Source organism: Grampus griseus, assembly GCF_964374135.1.
Source record: "Grampus griseus genome assembly, chromosome: 1".
In the NCBI taxonomy this organism is placed as follows: Eukaryota; Metazoa; Chordata; class Mammalia; order Artiodactyla; family Delphinidae; genus Grampus; species Grampus griseus.
In genome coordinates, this window is record NC_139017.1 from 67,568,100 (window position 1) to 67,586,740 (window position 18,641).

Consider the following 18,641-nt stretch of genomic DNA (forward strand, 5'->3'; position numbering starts at 1 on the left):
ACAGTACGTATATAACTTCCCTCTAGCATAGTTCATGGTTTAAAGCAGCAGTCCCCAACCTTTTTGGCACTAGGGACTGGTTTCGTGGAAGACAGTTTTTCCACGGACCAGGGGCGGGGGTGAGATGATTTTGGGATAATTTACGCACATTACATTTATTGTGCACTTTGTTTCTATCATTGTTACATTGTAATATATAATGAAATAATTCTACAACTCACCATAATGCTGACAGGGGGCGGCGCTCAGGCGGTGATGCGAGTGACGGGGAGCAGCTGTAAATACAGATGATCTTCCCTCACTTTCTCGCCTGCCGTTCACCTCCTGCTGTGTGGCCTGGTTGCTAACAGGCCACGGACCGGTATTGGTCCGTGGCCCGGGGGTTGGGGACCGCTGGTTTAATGCATATGGTTCCAGACCTTCTAAATAAATATATATATTTTTTGCGGTACGTGGGCCTCTCACTGTTGTGGCCTCTCCCGTTGCGGAGCACAGGCTCCGGACGCGCAGGCTCAGCGGCCATGGCTCACGGGCCCAGCCGCTCCGCCGCATGTGGGATCTTCCCGGGCCCGGGCACGAACCCGTGTTCCCTGCATCGGCAGGTGGACTCTCAACCACTGTGCCACCAGGGAAGCCCCCCCTTCTAACTATTTTAATGGCAGAGTTTTGACTTCTTAAATTTGATTTACAAAAGTTTTATTCCTTTTTTTGTGGAAGAAAAGGTTGAATCAGAGATGGACCCAATTTTCTGATTTTTCAAGTTTCTGGAGAAATTCCTTCAGACATTTCCTGTATTCCTTGCCTTTCTCTCACCTTTTCCCCTTCTGCCTTTCGGGGGACTGAACCCAGCCCTCATACATCTTTTATCTCACAGTCTACACTGCACACTGTACAAAATCTTCCATTCGTCTGAGCTCTCCACCTCCTTTCACAGACCTATTTCACTCTCTCCCTGAAATAGTCACAATACTGTTAAAATACCGAGCTTAGATGGACATTGTTGGATCGGAGATGAAGTTGAAATATGTGAAAGAGTGTAGTCTAGGGTCTGGCAAATAATAGGTATCAGTTACTCTTTCCCCAAATACCCAAATTCTTTTGGTTCTCAGACTAGTTGGGAAATTTTTCATGGGATCTAATTTCCTTCTTTGAGTCTTTTTTTTTTTTTTTTACATCTTTATTGGAGTATAATTGCTTTACAATGGTGTGTTAGTTTCTGCTTTTTAACAAAGTGAATCAGTTATACATATGTTCCCATATCTCTTCCCTCTTGCGTCTCCCTCCCTCCCACCCTCCCTATCCCACCCCTCCAGGTGGTCACAAAGCACCGAGCTGATATCCCTGTGCTATGCAGCTGCTTCCCACTAGCTATCTACCTTACGTTTGGTAGTGTATATATGTCCATGCCTCTCTCTCGCTTTGTCACAGCTTCTCCTTCCCCTTCCCCATATCCTCAAGTCCATTCCCTCTTTGGGTCTTAACTTTCTTTTTTCCCTCCTCAAGTTTTGTAATTTGATTTCTTTTTTTATTGAGGCATAATTTACCTACAATAAAATGCACTGGTTTTTTGTTTTTTGGTCACACGGCATGTGGGATATTAGTTCCCCGACCAGGGATTGAACCCATGCCCCTTGTAGTGGAAACATAGAGTCCCAACCACTGCACCGCCAGAGAATTCCCTAAAATGCACTGTTCTTAAGTGTTCTGTTCATTGAGTTTTGACAATCGTATGCTTACAGGTAACAAGCATCTTAAGCAAGATACAGAACACCAAAATCCCCCAAATTTCTCTAGGGCGCTTTTCCAGTCAATTCCATCCCTAATCTCTTTCTAGGCAACCATTTTCTATCTTCTAACTAGAAAACTAGTTTTCTAGCTTCCTTCCTGGCCTGCTAACCTACACTACTTGCTTTCTTCAGTTTAGCTGATGAGGGTTAGAGAGGATCCTGGAAGTAAACTGAGCTGGCCCACTACATGACCACGCCCTCTGGCTTGATCATTGTTAAGAGAACATTCCTCTTTCTCCCTCATTGACTATATGGTTCATAATCTTGATAGGCTGTGCCAAGCCATTACCTTGCCCTTTAACATTCTCTTTCCCTTTCCTCATAGCTAACTATTTCAGCAGGTGAGGCTGCAGAGCTAGAGCTTACCAGCTCTATGTCTTTCCCCTGCCTTCTCTCTTTCCATGCTACCTCAGACTCCTCTATTTCACCATATTTTATCTACCATAGGTTTGTGTTGACTGTGTCATCATATCTAGTACATTATGTTTTTTGTTGTTTATCTCTCTCAGTTGATTGTGAACTCCTCAAAGGAAGAAACTGGCTTTCATTTCCTCACCTCCAGTGCCTGGGATCTGAGTTCTCAGTAGGTGTTTGTTGAGCATAACTGGCCTCCCCACTTTCAGAATCTTCTAATGTCAGTCTTTCTGAAACATCGCTGCCTGCACAATCTTAAAATAACATTTTAATCTTATCAGTCAGAGTTGATAATTTACAATAGGTCCTTGTTGCCTAGTGGCTCAAGCACACGTCCTGGCCTGGCATTTCGAGCAGTCTCTAGTCTGGGTCTGGCAACACCCTGCCTTTTCAAACATCTTTCAGTGCCAGCTCTCATCAGGCTAGTCTCTTTAGTGGCCCCAAAGTAGAGCCTACTCCTTTCTGACCCTGCCTTTACTCAACATTTACCCTGTTTGGGAAGCTGCCAGCCTCTTTTGTGCCACACTCAATTTCACAAAAATTAGAAGAATGTATTTGGCAGGATGCTTGCGGTCTTCATCTAGAGGGCTTGTAAACTGAAGGAAAAGGGAGAAAAATAACCAGATAAGATGGTATAACTGATCCATGAAGGACAGAAGAAACAGGAGGATGGTGGATAAGGCACACACCTCTATGTAGCACTTAACACACTGTATTATAAATTATGTCGTTCTTCCCCTTTGGACTGAACTCTTTAAGGGGAGGGACTGTTTATCTTATTTTCGTATGGCCAACAATGAAACCAGAACCTGGCATAAAGGAGGTACTCAATAGATGTTGAAGTTTTATTGCGGTGTTTAATAATTCCCAGGGGGGAAAATGCAAGGGGAGAAAGTTGGGAATAATACTCACGAATGGTATCATGGCATGTTATTATGTAAAGAGCAAAGGCTATGAATCAGAGTTCTGAGTTCCAGTTCTGACTCAGCACTACTTAGTGGTCGCTGCAAGTTACTTTTTAACTATTCCACTTCTCACTTTCCTTATCTATAAAATGGGGGTTAAAAGACTATCTCTTTGGATGGTTGTGAAAGTTTACTGGGATAACATATGTAAAGTGCCTGTCATTTAAAACTTGTGGATTTAGAGATGTACATATGAGTAAACACAAGATAAATAAAATAGCATAGATATCATTGAAACTTGATGGAAGGGAACTTATGACTGGCAGTGGAAAAGTGGTTTTTTAAAAATATTATTTATGTTAACTTACAAGGGGGTTGTTTTATTTATTAGGCCGCATCAGGTCTTAGTTGCAGCATGTGGGCTCTTTCATGGCGACATGCTGGCTCTTTGTTGCAGTGCACGGGCTTCTCTCTAGTTGTGGTGCACGGGCCCCAGAGAGCGCGGGTTCAGTAGTTGCGGCATGCAGGCTTAGTTGCCCTGTGGCATGTGGGAACTTAGTTCCCCTACCAGGGATCCAACCCGTGTCGCCTGCATTGGAAGGCGGATTCTTAACCACTGGACCACCAGGGAAGTCCCCAAAACTGTTTTGTTTTGTTTTTTTTTTTAAAGAAAATATATTTAATAGAACAGTCAGACAATATAAGTGTTCAGCTTGATGATTTTTTACACACTCATTTAAACACTGCTGTGGTCAGAAAACATACACTGTGATTTGAATCATTTAAACCACGTTGAGACTTGCTTTATAGCCAAGTGTATGGTCAATTTTTGTATATGTTCCATGAACACTTGAAAAGAGGGTATATTCTGTAGTTTTAGGGTGTAGTGTTCTATATATGTCAGTTTGGGCCAGTTTATTAATTATTTTGTTCAAATCTATAGCTCTACTGACTTTTTTTGTCTGCTTATTCTATTAGCTACTTACAGAGGTATGTTTAAATCTTTCATCATGATTTGAATTTGTCTTTTCTGCTTTTCTGGCATTTTTACTTATATATTTGGAGACTATGTTATTATATGTTACAGATTGAGAATTGCTACGCTTCCTCCGGAGTGGATCCTTTTCTCACTATGTCCTTCTTTATTTCTGGCGATGCTTCCTACCTTAAAGTCTATTTTGTTTGCTGTTATTACAACTACACCAGCTTCATTTAGGTTAGTGTTTACATGGTAATAACAGACCATGTCTCCTGGAATTCATATTAACCAAAGAAGAAAACACTAAGCACACTTAGACACAAGAAAAGCAGATTTTTTTAATTAAAAGAAAATATCAGTTAAGCTTATAGCCAGAGACTCTAAGGAGAATATGCGTCAACAGAGTTGAGAGTCTTCAGAACCTAGACTTGATAGTATTTCCCAGTGGGAAGCCCTTCCAGCTCATTTATCCCACTAGTTTTCCCCATCCTAATCATATTCCTCAACCGATCAAGTCCTCCAATTAATTGACCTTACCCAAATTTCACTATTATTTTCCTCATGATTTTATTTTGCTCCTAATCTAGTTGATTCCATGCATGGTTCATCATTATCATCATTCCTTTGCATAACTGGGACTAAACTTATCAAGAAAATTCAAAACCAATATGAAGAAAATGTTAAAACATGACGAAAAGACCTTAAAAGAAGACTTGCACAAAAGAAAAGACTTAAAACGTTCTTGGATAGGAAGACTCAGTTCCATAAATATATGTTTAGTTGAAATGAAGAATAGCCAGAAAAATCTAGAAAAAGAACATCGGTAAGGGGGAGCAAGCCCTACCAGCTATTAAAATATATTAGTTAGCAATTAGATGAGTTCCAAACCCCACACTGTATACCAAGATAAATTTAAAAGATTTAAAGTAAAAATGGAAACTATCAAGAAGAATTATTTTGTTATCTAAAAGTGGGGGAGATATCTCTAACTTTAAGTCAAAATTCAGAAGCCATGAAAGAAAAGACGGAGAAAATACAAAACAAGCAAGCCTCTGTGTGGTAAAGACAAACATCACACAAGTCAAGTCAAAAGACAAACAGCAGGGGACTTCCCTGGTGGTCCAATGGTTAAGGTTCCATGCAGGGGGCACAGGTTCAATCCCTGGTCGGGGAACTAAGATCCCACATGCTGCGGGGCCAAAAACAAAGAAAACAAAGACAAACAGCAAACTAGGGGAAAAATTCAACTCATAGCATACACAAAGGGCTAATTCCTTGAATATAAAGAGCCCTTACAAATGGATAAGAAAAAGACAACTATCCCAATAAGAAAGTGAGCAAAACAAATGAAGGGACAGTTAACAGAATACACATGACTCTTAAACCTACAGGGATGCTCAGCTTACTCATAAGAGATACAAATTAAAACTAAACTGAAGTTTCAATTTGCATTTATCATTTTAGCAAAAATTTAGATGTTTGATAAAACACTTTTAGCAAGACTGTGGGAAAATAGATACGCTAATAGATTATGTAAATATAAATTGGTACAACCTCTATGGAGGGCAATTTGTCAATATCAATAAAAATAATTGTAAGGTCGGATCTTAACAAACGGCACCGTGAAACAGAGGAAAGCTTCAAGTGAGCTTTATTAGGGAGCGCTCCCCGGCGAGGTTCACTGGTCCGAGAGAAAGGGGGCCAGAGAAATCGCACCCGGGTGAGGGTTGGGCAAGATTTTATAGGGGAAGAAGGGAAAGGGGTGTGGTGAAATCTGGGAGGGCGCAGGGTATTCCTTATTAGGTGGTCTTTTCGGGTATCCTGGGGGACCGTTAGTCCCGCCCCTCGAAAGGCGGGAAGGCTGGGCTGGGTTCAAAGTCCCCAGGTCAGTTCCTGGAACTGGGTGGTCCAGAATGTCTCCAGGGCAGTTTCTGGAACTGGGTGGTCCGGAGAATTTCGGTCTGATGCAACCTGTGAATCTGATTGTGTTCCCCTGCCTCGGGCCAGTTGGCCTTACATCCCGACATCTTTGGTGTAATGGGGTTGCGTTCTGATCTCTGGCTACTTCATGCTGAATGGGGGCGTCGAAAGGGGAGTCGGGCGACCAGAGGTCCGAGGCTTAGGGGAGACCAGTGGGGGGTTCTGTAGGAAGCAAGGTGTAAGGGCCGAGGAGCATTTGGTTTGTGGCCACCCGAGAGACTTCCTCCATGCGCCTGCGAAGGAACCTAAGAAAACAGGGAGCAAACGTGAGCAAGATACAGATGAGAACTGAGGGGCCTAAGGTTGGTGTTAGCCAGATATAGAGGGTGGACCGCCACCAGTCGGGAATTGGGGAGGCGAACTGTTGGTGTTTGCGTTGGAGTTCTTCTCTTAAGCGATGGAGGGCTTTTATGTTGTCTTCGACGAGTCCTGTTTCATTGATGTAATACCAGCATTCCTCCTGTAGGAAGAGGCAGGTACCTCTTTTGTCGGCCGTCAGGAGATCCAGGGCTCGTCGATTCTGGAGAGCGACTTGGGCTATGGAGGTGATTTGGCGCTGGAGAGAGGAGATGGGGCCAGCAGAGGCTTCAATGGCTAGCTGGAGTTCATGTTCTAAGTCGCGGGATGTTGAAACACTATGTGTTAGAGCTCCCTCCCCCCGAGGCCTGCAGCGACCAGAGAGGAGGTGAGAGATGCCTGCGACCAGAGGAAGAAAGATAGCTCTTTTTCGTCGGGTAAAGGGCGGCGTGATTAGCGAGGAAAATTCGGCTTGGCTATCCAGTGTGAGTTGTGGGACGAGAGTAACGGGGATACATGGGAAGGGGGAGGAAGAATTGACCTCTTTTGTGAGGGAACCATTGCACCACAAAAACGTGCCGGGTGGTGCTTTAATTGATGTGCTTACCATGAGGGATGAGTTGCAAAGAAACCCAGTATCAGCTAGATTTGGGCGGCTGCCGTAACAGATGGTGAGATTTTTTGAATCAAGGAATATAGGGACTTTTAACGGGGGAAAAGGTGGGTTTTGGGAGGTGTGGGAAGTAGAATTGAAGGGCTGGTCGAGCGGGACAGCAGCCAAGGGTGGTCGGCCAGGCGAGGCACATAGAAAGCAGTCGGAGATGTTACCTATTCCTTTGTGGTTGAGTATCTGTACTGCTTGATGGGACGAGGGTCAACCAAGAAAAAGGATCCTCTTTGTGTTCGGGGTGAGGTAGTTGGTGTCTTAGGGCTTGTTCTGTTTCCTGGATGGCAGTGGCTTGTTCGCTCAACTGTTGGATAACTTTGGGAATCAAACTGATATATGAGCGAAAGACCCTGATAGAGCCCACGGGGTAGGCATCAGTTGCCCATCGGTAGATTTTTCCTTGTACCCCTTTTACCCATCTTGTGTCCCAGGGATCTTTGATGTTGATGAATAATTGACCCTTGCCATTTGTGGTGAGCAGGTGGGATTGTCGGAGCGAGCTCCTGGTATCTAGTTTTGCCACATGGATGTTACATGAGTGATAGGGGAACCCCCCCATAGGTCTCATTCCACCATTGACAGTAGTCTCGGGTCTGATAGTAAGTGAAGCAGACAGCGGGGGTGGACCGGTCTGGAGTGGGAAGGATGGTTTGCCATCAATACCCATGACCGAGATCTGGGAAGGAGAAACTGGCCCGGAATACGTAGGCAGGACCGAATAGGTAGCCCCCGTGTCCACCAGAAATGAGATGGACTTAGCCGCTACCTGTAGCGTTACCCTGGGCTCGGCGAGGGTGATGGGGGTCTTCGAATCCGATGGGGGTCTTCGAGTCCGGGCGCCGTCAGTCATCAGCCAATCCCAGCAGTTCGAGTGGTAATGCCGTTGGGTCGGCCTGCCCCCCGCGTGGAGACGCTGAGGGAGGGCCAGTCGTAGGGCAGTCACTCTTCCAGTGGCCCGTTAGCCCGCAGCTGGGACAGGGCTTAGAAGGAGGTCAGGGACTGGGACATTGGCGAGCCCAGTGGCCTTCTTTTCCGCATTTGAAGCAGGCCTCTGGCGGGGTTGCCTTTTGTGGACCCCGTGGATGCTGTGATCCATGGGAGATGGCCGGCCTTAGGGCGGCTACAAGAGCTTGGGTTTGGAGGGCCACCTTCTGGTGCATCCGAGCCTGTCGGCTGGGTTCTGCCAAATCCTCACGGCCATTATAGACTTTAAAGGCCATCTTTACCAGATCTCAAATAGGGGTTTGAGGGCCGTCTTCTGCCCGTTTTAATTTCTTTCGGATGTCCGGGGCTGATTGGGTGATAAAATGGGTGGCTAGGACCGCTGCCCCTGCCGGGGTGTCGGGGTACAGCCGGGTGTAGAGAGTTAAGGCCTCTGTAAGGCGATTGAGAAAGATAGCTGGATTTTCGTTAGGTTCTTGGGTTATCTCTTTTAGTTTTTCAAATTTGACTGCCTTATGAGCGGCAGCCTGCATGCCAGCCAGGAGGCATTGGATCATGAGGTCGCGTTTACGACGGCCATCTTGGCCATCCTGATAAGTCCAGCCTGGATCGGTGCCGGGTACGGAAGTCGCTTCGACAGGCATGGAGTTCTTGGTAAGGTGAACCTGATCTGCATGGTTTCGGGCAGCAGTTTGAATTCTTTCCTTCTCGTCAGGGGTCAGAGTAGAAGATAGGATCACAAAGATATCGTGCCAGGTTAGATCGTAAGCTTGAGAAAGATAGCGAAATTCTTTGATGTAGAGGGAAGAGTCGGCAGAAAAGGAGCCTAATCGTTTTTCAGTTTGAGAGAGGTCCTGGAGAGAGAAAGCGACATGGACTCTGACCAGTCCTTCCGCTCCTGCTACCTCCCTCAGAGGGCAGAGGAGATTTGAATCTTGGGAGTCGTGAGAGTGTGTATGTGCACTAATTGGCGAAGCAAGGGGCGTGGGAGGAGAAACCGAGGTGGGGGAACGGTTGGAGGGGCCGGAGCGGGTTCGGGAGGAGGAGGGACCGCCTCAGGGTAGGGTGGAGGTTGGAGAGGAGCTCTGGAGGGGGGAGAGGCGAGAGATTCGGTGGGTCGGCTAGTGGAGAGGGGTCATCGTCAAAGGAAATTAAGGGCTTGAATGTAGGAGATGTCTGTTTGGCAAGAAGGATCTGGGAAGTGGAACAATCGACGCAAAGGGAGGGACGGGAGCGCAAATACCAAAAAACCTGAACATAGGGGACCTCGGACCATTTGCCCGTCCTGCTGCAGTAATTATCTAGATCACGGAGGATGTTAAAATCGAAAGTCCTTTCAGGATTGATTGTCTAGAGGATATTGTGGCCAGGCCACAGTGGAAAGAAAATAAGCCGTCGGCAACGGAGATCTTGGGAGAAGCCGAGGGCTGTAAAATTGGCTAGGAGACACCCCAGGGGCGTCTTAGAATCTGGTTTCGATTGTGAGGTTCCCATGACCCCCAGTTTGTCCCTGAGTGAATGGAGAGGGAGAGAGGCGTCCCTGGTCTCAGTCTCCAATTCACGGCAGGTCGGAGGGCGGTCAGGCGATTGGGACGTCTCCACAGTTGCCCGAGGCCCGGAGAGAGGACGGAGGAGTCCCTAACGCGGCCGCGATTAAGGACAGGGAGTCCGGTGGGCAGGGACTCTGAGGGTCGGAGGGAACAAGGGAGGGAGACTTACCCCGTTTTCTGCCGGATCGGGTGGATGAGTAGAGGTTCTCTGGTTGTCTCCTGGGGGAGGGGAGGAGCTGCCCGCGCGGTAACCCGCGGGGCTTGGTACCCCTCCCGGGTTTCGGCACCAAATGTAAGGTCGGATCTTAACAAACGGCACCCCGAAACAGAGGAAAACTTCAAGTGAGCTTTATTAGGGAGCGCTCCCCGGCGAGGTTCACTGGTCCGAGAGAAAGGGGCCAGAGAAGTCGCACCCGGGCGAGGGTTGGGCAAGATTTTATAGGGGAAGAAGGGAAAGGGGTGTGATGAAATCTGGGAGGGCGCAGGGTGTTCCTTATTTGGTGGTCTTTTCGGGTATCCTGGGGGACCGTTAGTCCCGCCCCTCGAAAGGCGGGAAGGCTGGGCTGGGTTCAAAGTCCCCAGGTCAGTTCCTGGAACTGGGTGGTCCAGAATGTCTCCAGGGCAGTTTCTGGAACTGGGTGGTCCGGAGAATTTCGGTCTGATGCAACCTGTGAATCTGATTGTGTTCCCCTGCCTCGGGCCAGTTGGCCTTACAATAATAACCGCGGGCTTCCCTGGTGGCGCAGTGGTTGAGAGTCTGCCTGCTAATGCAGGGGACACGGGTTCGAGCCCTGGTCTGGGAGGATCCCACATGCCGCGGAGCAACTAGGCCCGTGAGCCACAACTACTGAGTCTGCGCGTCTGGAGCCTGTGCTCCGCAACAAGAGAGGCTGTGACAGTGAGAGGCCCGCGCACCGCGATGGAGAGTGGCCCCCCCCTTGCCGCAACTAGAGAAAGCCCTCGCACAGAAACAAAGCCCCGACACAGCAAAAGTAAATAAAAAATAAATTAATAAACTCCTACCCCCAACATCTTCTTAAAAAATAAAATAAAATAAACGCTGATTAATGACAATGACCTGAAAAAACATATTAAAAAAAATAATAATAACCACATATATCCTTGGACCCAGCATTCACACTTCTGGAGGTTTATCGGACAAATAACCTTGCATCCGTGTGAAATGATATATGTATGTGTTTATTCATTACCTTATTTTTTTAATTAATTAATTTATTTTTTGGCCGCAGCACGCAGGGATCTTAGTTCCCGACCAGGGATCGAACCTCTGCCCCCTGCAGTTGAAGCACAGAATCTTAGCCACTGGACCACCAGGGAAGGCCCTCATTACCTTATTTATATTAGCAAAAGACTGGAAGCAATCCAGGTATCTATAAGTTAAAACTGGCTAAATAAACAACATTATAAGCGTACAATAGAATATTATGTAGCTGTAAAAAAGAATGAGGAAACAGTGCACTTGCGAAGGATCTCCAAGACATGTTTCAAGTGAAAAAAAAAATGTAGTGTAAAAAAAAAAGTACGATAATATGAATACGTGTTTATAATTGCTTATATTAGCAGAAAGAAACTCTGGAATGACACAGAGAGAATTAGTAAAATGCCACTCCCTTGAACACCTCGTTAGCATCCCTGCTGCTTTCTCCATCCACTTATTAGGAAAATCCCAACTGTGGTCCCACCCAACTAACCACTTACACTTTTCCTGCAGTCAAACAGCTGGAGTAAAATTCATACCAGCTTGACTGGTCTCTCTTTAAATTTATGTCCAAAATATCTAGTAGGCACTTGATACTGCTCACCAGGCCTAATACACTTCCCTAGTATGTTCAGTTTCTGTCTCTGCTTCTCCCCACTCTTCAATCTCCTAAACTTCCTTTTTTCCTCGGTACTTTTAGCTGATGGCTTTACCTCACGCTCCAGAGAACAGAAGGCAGACCAAATTTTCATCATCCTCCCACCAACAAATGTACCAACTGTACCATATACTTCCCTCTTGTCATGGTGAATGGTTGTCTCTGCTCCCTTTTGACCCTCAACTTGGGCTCTGGATCCCATCTCCTCTCTCCTCAAGAACTTGTTACCGCAACTAACCCCTCTTGTTTCATACAGCATTAATTTTTTCCTTTATACTGGGTCATTGTCATTAGCAAACAATCATTTCCATGTAAACCAAATACCTGCTCTACCTTCATCCAGCACCCTTCCAGCTGCCGCTCCTTTTTTCTACTGCCCTTCTCAGCAAAATCTCTCTTGAAGTGCCTGTAGCCATAGTCTATATTTCTTCGATTTACATTCTCTCCTCAGCCTACTCCATACAGGTTTTATTGCTTACTCCACTATTCCCGACACTTCTTTCAAGGTGACCCATGAACAATTTACAGGGATTAGACATTAGATATATGTCTAATCCCTGTACATATCTAATCTCCTCCCCTGGGAAGGTGAGGGGGCATGTCTTTGGCCTAGGTGCCTCTCTTTGGTGGAGGCAATTCCCAAAGAGACCAACAGCTGGGGAAATTGTTCTTCAGAACAATTGTACAGACAACCCTACATTCCAAAAAGGAAAATAGAGAAAAAAAAAATGTCAGGGTTAAGGGAAGATTGAATAGCATAGTCAGGTGAAGTCAGAATAAAGTCAGGTGAAATGAATGCATGTCAAATTTGGGCTTGGTCTTCCTGGAGAGTAAAGCAGAATGACTAACCAGATTGATTATAAAATGTAAGGTATCCATATGACCAGCATATGACAGAAGCGCACCATCTCTCAACAGGAACCTCTGGAAATATCAATACCTAGAGTGCTATTAGTGTAATATGCCAACTCGGAAAGAGGTCACTTAAGGATTCTGTTTTCAACTCTGTCCTTCTTCAATATTTTTATTAACTTATTGAATTGGGTCATAGATAGCATGTGTATGAAATTTGCATATAACACAGATTCCGGTGCAACTACTAATATACTGGATGACAGAATCAAGATTTATATTTAATAGTCCCTTCCAGAATTTTCTACGTTGCGGACAAACTCACCAGTCTGAAGTTTACAAAATCTGGCTTTCAAAAAAAGACTACAGAAAACAAATGTCAATGATAATGAAATTTTAAAATTTATTATTTATTTAATCAACTTTATGGGAAAAGGAACCTGGTGAATATCAAATTATTTGCATGCCCCAAAATTACTTTCATGCTTTGTAAATATTAATATATACATAAATGTTTTATATGGAAATAACTGGAATACATGTTATTTGTATTTACTTTAATCATTATTACATGTATACTTTTCTGTATATTAATTCATTTTCAAAACAAAAAATATGAAATTGAGTGGGTATAAATGCAAAATGTACTTTGGTTAAAAACAATAGTATAGGGACTTCCGTGGTGGCGCACTGGTTAAGACTCTGTGCTCCCAACGCAGGGGGCCCGGGTTTGCTCCCTGGTCAGGGAACTAGATCCCACATGCATGCTGCAACTAAGAGTTCGCATACCATAACTAGGGACCCTGCCTGCCGCAACCAAGACCTTGTGCAACCAAATAAATAAGTAAATAAATATTAAAACAAAACAAAAAACCCCCCAGTAGTATAGATATAGTATGTGAGAGACCTGATTTAATAGTAGTCCTAGTGAAAATAAAAGGCTTATGGGTTTTGGTTTGCGGCAAATTGACTATAAATAACTTAGTAGTTATAATAATATTAATGTTATTAGTTATCTATAATATTAATAATCATATTTACAAATGCATTAAAAATTGAAGTATAGTTGATTTATAATATTATATTAATTTTAGATATACAGCATAGCGATTCAATATTTTTATAGATTATACTCCATTTAAAGTTATTACAAGATAAAGGCTATATTTCCTGGTGCCGTACAATATATTTTTGTTGCTTGTCTATTTGATACATAATAGTTTGTATCTCTTAATCCCATACCCCTATCTTGTCCTCCTTCCCTCTCCCCACTAGTATCCACTAGTTTGTTTTCTATCTGTGAATCTGTTTCGTTATATACATCTGTTTGTTTTATTTTTCAGATTCCACATATAATGATAACATACAGTATTTGTCTTTCTCTGAGTTATTTCACTAAGCATAATACTCTCCATGTCCATCCAAGTTGTTGCAAATGGCAGAATTTCATTCTTTTTCATGGCTGAGTTGTATTCCATTGTGTGTGTGTGTGTGTGTGTGTGTGTGTGTGTGTGTGTGTGTGTGTATCAATCACATCCTCTTTATCCATTCACCTGCTGGTGGACACTTAGGTTGCTTACATATGTTGGCTATTGTAAATAATGCTGCTATGAATATTGGGATGCATCATGTATATTTTCAAATTAGCATTTTTGTTTTCTTCGGCTATACACCCAGGAGTGGAATTGCTGGATCGTATGATAGTTCTAATTTTAGTTTTTGAGGAACTTTCATACTGGCTGCACCAATTTACATTACCACCAATAGTCTACAAGGGTTCTCTTTTCTTCACATCCTTGCCAACATTTGTTATTTGTAGATGTTTTGATAATAACCATTCTGACAGGTGTGAGGTGATATCTCATTGTGCTTTTGATTTGCATTTCTCTAATAACTAGTGATGTCGGGCATCTTCTCATGGGCCTGTTAGCCATTTGTATGTCTTCATTGGAAAACTGTCTATCTGGGCTGTTTTAAAATTGGGGGTTTTTTTTGATATTAAGTTGTATGAGCTGTTTATATATTTTGGATATTAACACCTTATTGATCATATCATCTGCAAATAGTATTTTCTCCCATTCAGCAGATTGTCTTTTCCTTTTGTTGATGGTTTCCTTTGCTGTGCAAAAGCTTTTAAGTTTAGTTAAGTCCCATTTGTTTATTTTTACTTTTGTTTATTTTTACTTTTATTTCTTTTGCCTTAGGAGACAGATCCAAAAAAATATTGCTACGATTTATGTCAAAGAGCGTTCTGCCTATGTTCTCTTCTAGGTCTTTAATCCATTTTTTTTTTTTTTTTTTTTTGCGGTACGTGGGCCTCTCACTGCTGTGGTCTCTCCCGCTGCAGAGCACAGGCTGCGGACGCGCAGGCTCGGCAGCCATGGCTCAGGGGCCCAGCCGCTCCGCGGCATGCGGGATCCTCCCGGACCGGGGCACGAACCCGTGTCCCCTGCATCGGCAGGCGGACCCCCAACCGCTGCGCCACCAGGGAAGGCTCCCATTTTGAGTTTTTAAAAAAAGTTTATTTATTTTATTTTATTTTTGGCTGCGTTGGGTCTTCGTTGCTGCACACAGGCTTTCTTTAGTTGTGGTGAGCGGGGACTACTCGTCGTTGCGGTGCGTGGGCTTCTCATTGCGGTGGCTTCTCTTGTTGGGGAGCACGGACTCTAGGCACGCAGGCTCAGTAGTTGTGGCTCGCGGGCTCCAGAGCGCAGGCTGAATAGTTGTGGCGCACGGGCTTAGTTGCTCCACAGCATGTGGGATCTTCCCGGACCAGCTCGAACCCGTGTCCCCTGCATTGGCAGGTGGATTATTAACTACTGTGCCACCAGGGAAGCCCTTGAGTTTATTTTTGAATATGGTGTGAGGAAATGTTCTAATCTCATTCTTTTACGTGTAGCCGTCCAGTTTTCCCAACACCACTTATTGAAGAGATTGTGTTCTCGCCACTGTAGATTCTTGCCTTCTTTGTCATAGATTAATTGACCATAAGTGTGTGGGTTGCAAATGCATTCTTAGACTGTAAATAATAAGAGTGATGGAAATAGCTACCATTTCAGTACTTAAAATGTACCAGGCCCTGTGCTAAGCATAGTACATCAATTATATTATTTAATTCTTATTTTGCCATAAGGTAAGTCATATTACCATCATCATAACTACCTTCTGGTTGGAGAAAGTTTCAGACAGATGTGAGCTGGCCAAGGTAGCTAGTTTGGGGAACTCAGTTTGAACTGAGACCTGTCCATCCCATAGAGATGGTTTCTCCAGTGCCTGGTTCAGTTCTTGGTACAGTAATAAACAAGGGGTTATCCAGAGGAGTGAGAGTAATTGGGGGGTGGCATGTAAATCTGTGCTATTTTGTAAGCAGATAAGTTAGGGGGTCCCAGGAGAAAGAGACCAGGAATGGCTTTCTTGACATAAGAGAAGCCATTTTGGCCTAAGCCATTTTGTGATCTAAGCCTGGCCGCAATTCTTGCCCCTTGAACAGGTCTCAGTAATTAATGATATTAAGGGAACAAAGGAATGCGAATGCAAGAACAGAGAAAAGGCCGTCAAACAGTAGTGCAGTGATAAAGCGGAGTCCTAGTTCCTCCTCAAGGGATATACATAATAATATATCCTTGAGTTCTGTAAGAACTAAGGCCCCCAACCAGGTGGAGGATGGAATGATGATGTTGACCCTCCCGACTTCAATCAGCTAAAGCTTGGACTCTGTTGACCTTTGCCCCAATTCTGTGCTGAGTTCTCTGCTCAAGCCCCTTTATGAATATGCGTGTACCCTTAGCTTAAAAGTTCCCCAGTTTTGCTGTTCAGGGAGATGCTGCTTTGGGAAAGATCCCCGGTGTTCTCCCTACTTGCTGCTAGTAATAATAAATTCTTGCTTTTCCCTATCTTTGGCTTGGTTGTGTCTGTTGGCTCGACACCCACCAAGAGGTGAAACCAGTTTTTGGGTAGCAATATGAACACTATTTGAAGGATAGTTTAGCTTGGAGAAGGAAAGGAGGCTCATAATAAGAATCTTAAAATACTTAAAGGAAGGGCTGTCATTGGTAAAGAATAATGATACATTTTGTGTAACTCCAGAGAGCAGTGTTTGGAAGCAGGAGACATATTCCAGTTTTGTTGAAAGAATATTTTTTTTTTTTAACTCAGTCTTTTTTTTTTTAAAAATTATTTATTTATTTATTTTATTTTTGGCTGTGTTGGGTCTTCGTTTCTGTGCGTGGGCTTTCTCTAGCTGTGGCAAGCGGGGGCCACTCTTCATCGCGGTGCGCGGGCCTCTCACTATCGCGGCCTCTCTTGTTGCGGAGCCCAGGCTCCAGACGCGCAGGCTCAGTAGTTGTGGCTCACGGGCCTAGTTGCTCCGCGGCATGTGGGATCTTCCCAGACCAGGGCTCGAACCCGTGTCCCCTGCATTAGCAGGCAGATTCTCAACCACTGAGCCACCAGGGAAGCCCTGAAAGAATATTTTAACAATTAAAGAAAAGGGAGTTTCCTGGTGGTCTAGTGGTTAGGATTTAGCACTTTCACTGCTGTGCCCCAGGTTCAATCCCTGATCAGGGAACTGAGATCCCGCAAGCGTGTGACATAGACAAAAAAAAAAAAAAAAAAAAAGAGAGAGAGAGAGTTATTCAAAGAGTTTAACCAGGGTTTCCCTGGTGGCGCAGTGGTTGACAGTCCGCCTGCCGATGCAGGGGACGTGGGTTCGTGCCCCGGTCCAGGAGGATCCCGCATGCCGCGGAGCGGCTGGGCCCCTGAGCCATGGCTGCCGAGCCTGCGCGTCCGGAGCCTGTGCTCCGCAACGGGAGAGGCCACAATAGTGAGAGGCCCGCGTACCGTAGGAAAAAAAAAAAAAAAAAAAAAAGAAGAGTTTAGCCAGAGGATGTTTAAACTCTTGGTGGTTGTATTGGCCTTTCTGTGAAGGGTGAGAGGATGACTTAAATGACCTCTAAGATGACCCTTCTACCCTTCTAAGACTGATCTCAGAGTTCTTTAAACCCCTGCTCAAGTTCCCCGGTCATAAAATTTTCTCTGACAATCACAGCCCAGAGTGACTCTCTAAGCTCTTCTCTCTGCTCCTCTTTACTCTCTGACTTAATTTCATGTATCTGTCTCTCTCTCCAAGAGTTTAAATTCCCTTGAGGGTAAAGAACAGAGCTTTCCAAGTGGCAGGCACCCAAATATTTGTTTCAATTTAGTAATACAAAGTTTCTCTTTTGGTTACATATTGTCCTGTTTCCTGTATTAGTCTTGGAAGTAGATTGTAAGCCATTTGAAGTCAGGGATTGTGGTTTATATTTATTTGTATTCCCCCACAGTACCCAATAGGTGCTTGATAAACATTGCTTTAAGTTGGGTGAAACCAGAAGTAGACTTTTGGCCCAAAGGAATGAGAACAAAGGTGAAAGAAGCAAAAGGTCAAAGAATACCACTGTTTTGGATACAAGTGTGGACCTCTTACTTGCAGTGAGATAAGGCTCAGGAAGTTTTCCCACAGGCAACGTGGATATAACTAAGATTACAAAATAAAATCATTATAACATAGAAACTAGAAATAGTAAAGGTGTTGAGCACGAGTTTCAATTAAAAATGATGTAACAGGGGCTTCCCTGGTGGCGCAGTGGTTGAGAATCCTCCTGCCGATGCAGGGGACACGGGTTCGTGCCCTGGTCTGGGAGGATCCCACATGCCCCGGAGCGACTGGGCCCGCGAGCCATGGCCGCTGAGCCTGCGCGTCCGGAGCCTGTGCTCCGCAATGGGAGAGGACACAACAGTGAGAGGCCCGTGTACCGCAAAAAAACAAAACAAAACAAAACAAAACAAAATGATGTAACAGTATAAATATTAAGAGAAAGCTTGAGTATCAACAGAGCCTATAGAAAGAGGGTTTAGTCAGCACCCAACTGTTAGTGAGAAGATAAGTAATTCTGAAATGCAGAGCTCTGCTGACTGATTAAACAAATGTAAAGGACATATCCACAGTCACTCAGTGATGTTTATAGAGCGTCTGTAGGTCAGTTTGTATTATCTGGGTTTGTTTGGTAATGTGATTCTGCTTTTCCAACTATTGAATTGAGCGCTCCTTTTCCCTTTTCTCCTCTCAGCGCAGCCTTGAATGCTGCGAATGGAGTGGACAGAGGAAACACAGTTTGGGGGGTAGTGTCAACATATCATTCCCCACCTGTCTCCTGGTCTTCTCCCCCAACCCTTGCATATTAATACATGTGGTTTTCACTTGCCAAAGGACGGGACCAAGGTTTCTGCAGCACCCAGCAATTTACATTCGAACAAACAAACAAAAGAACTCAGGTCTGTCTCTCTGAGTCCCACAGTACGACTACCTTCCCTACCACCTCCTTTAAAGTATTCCTCTAATCTTCCAGCTCCA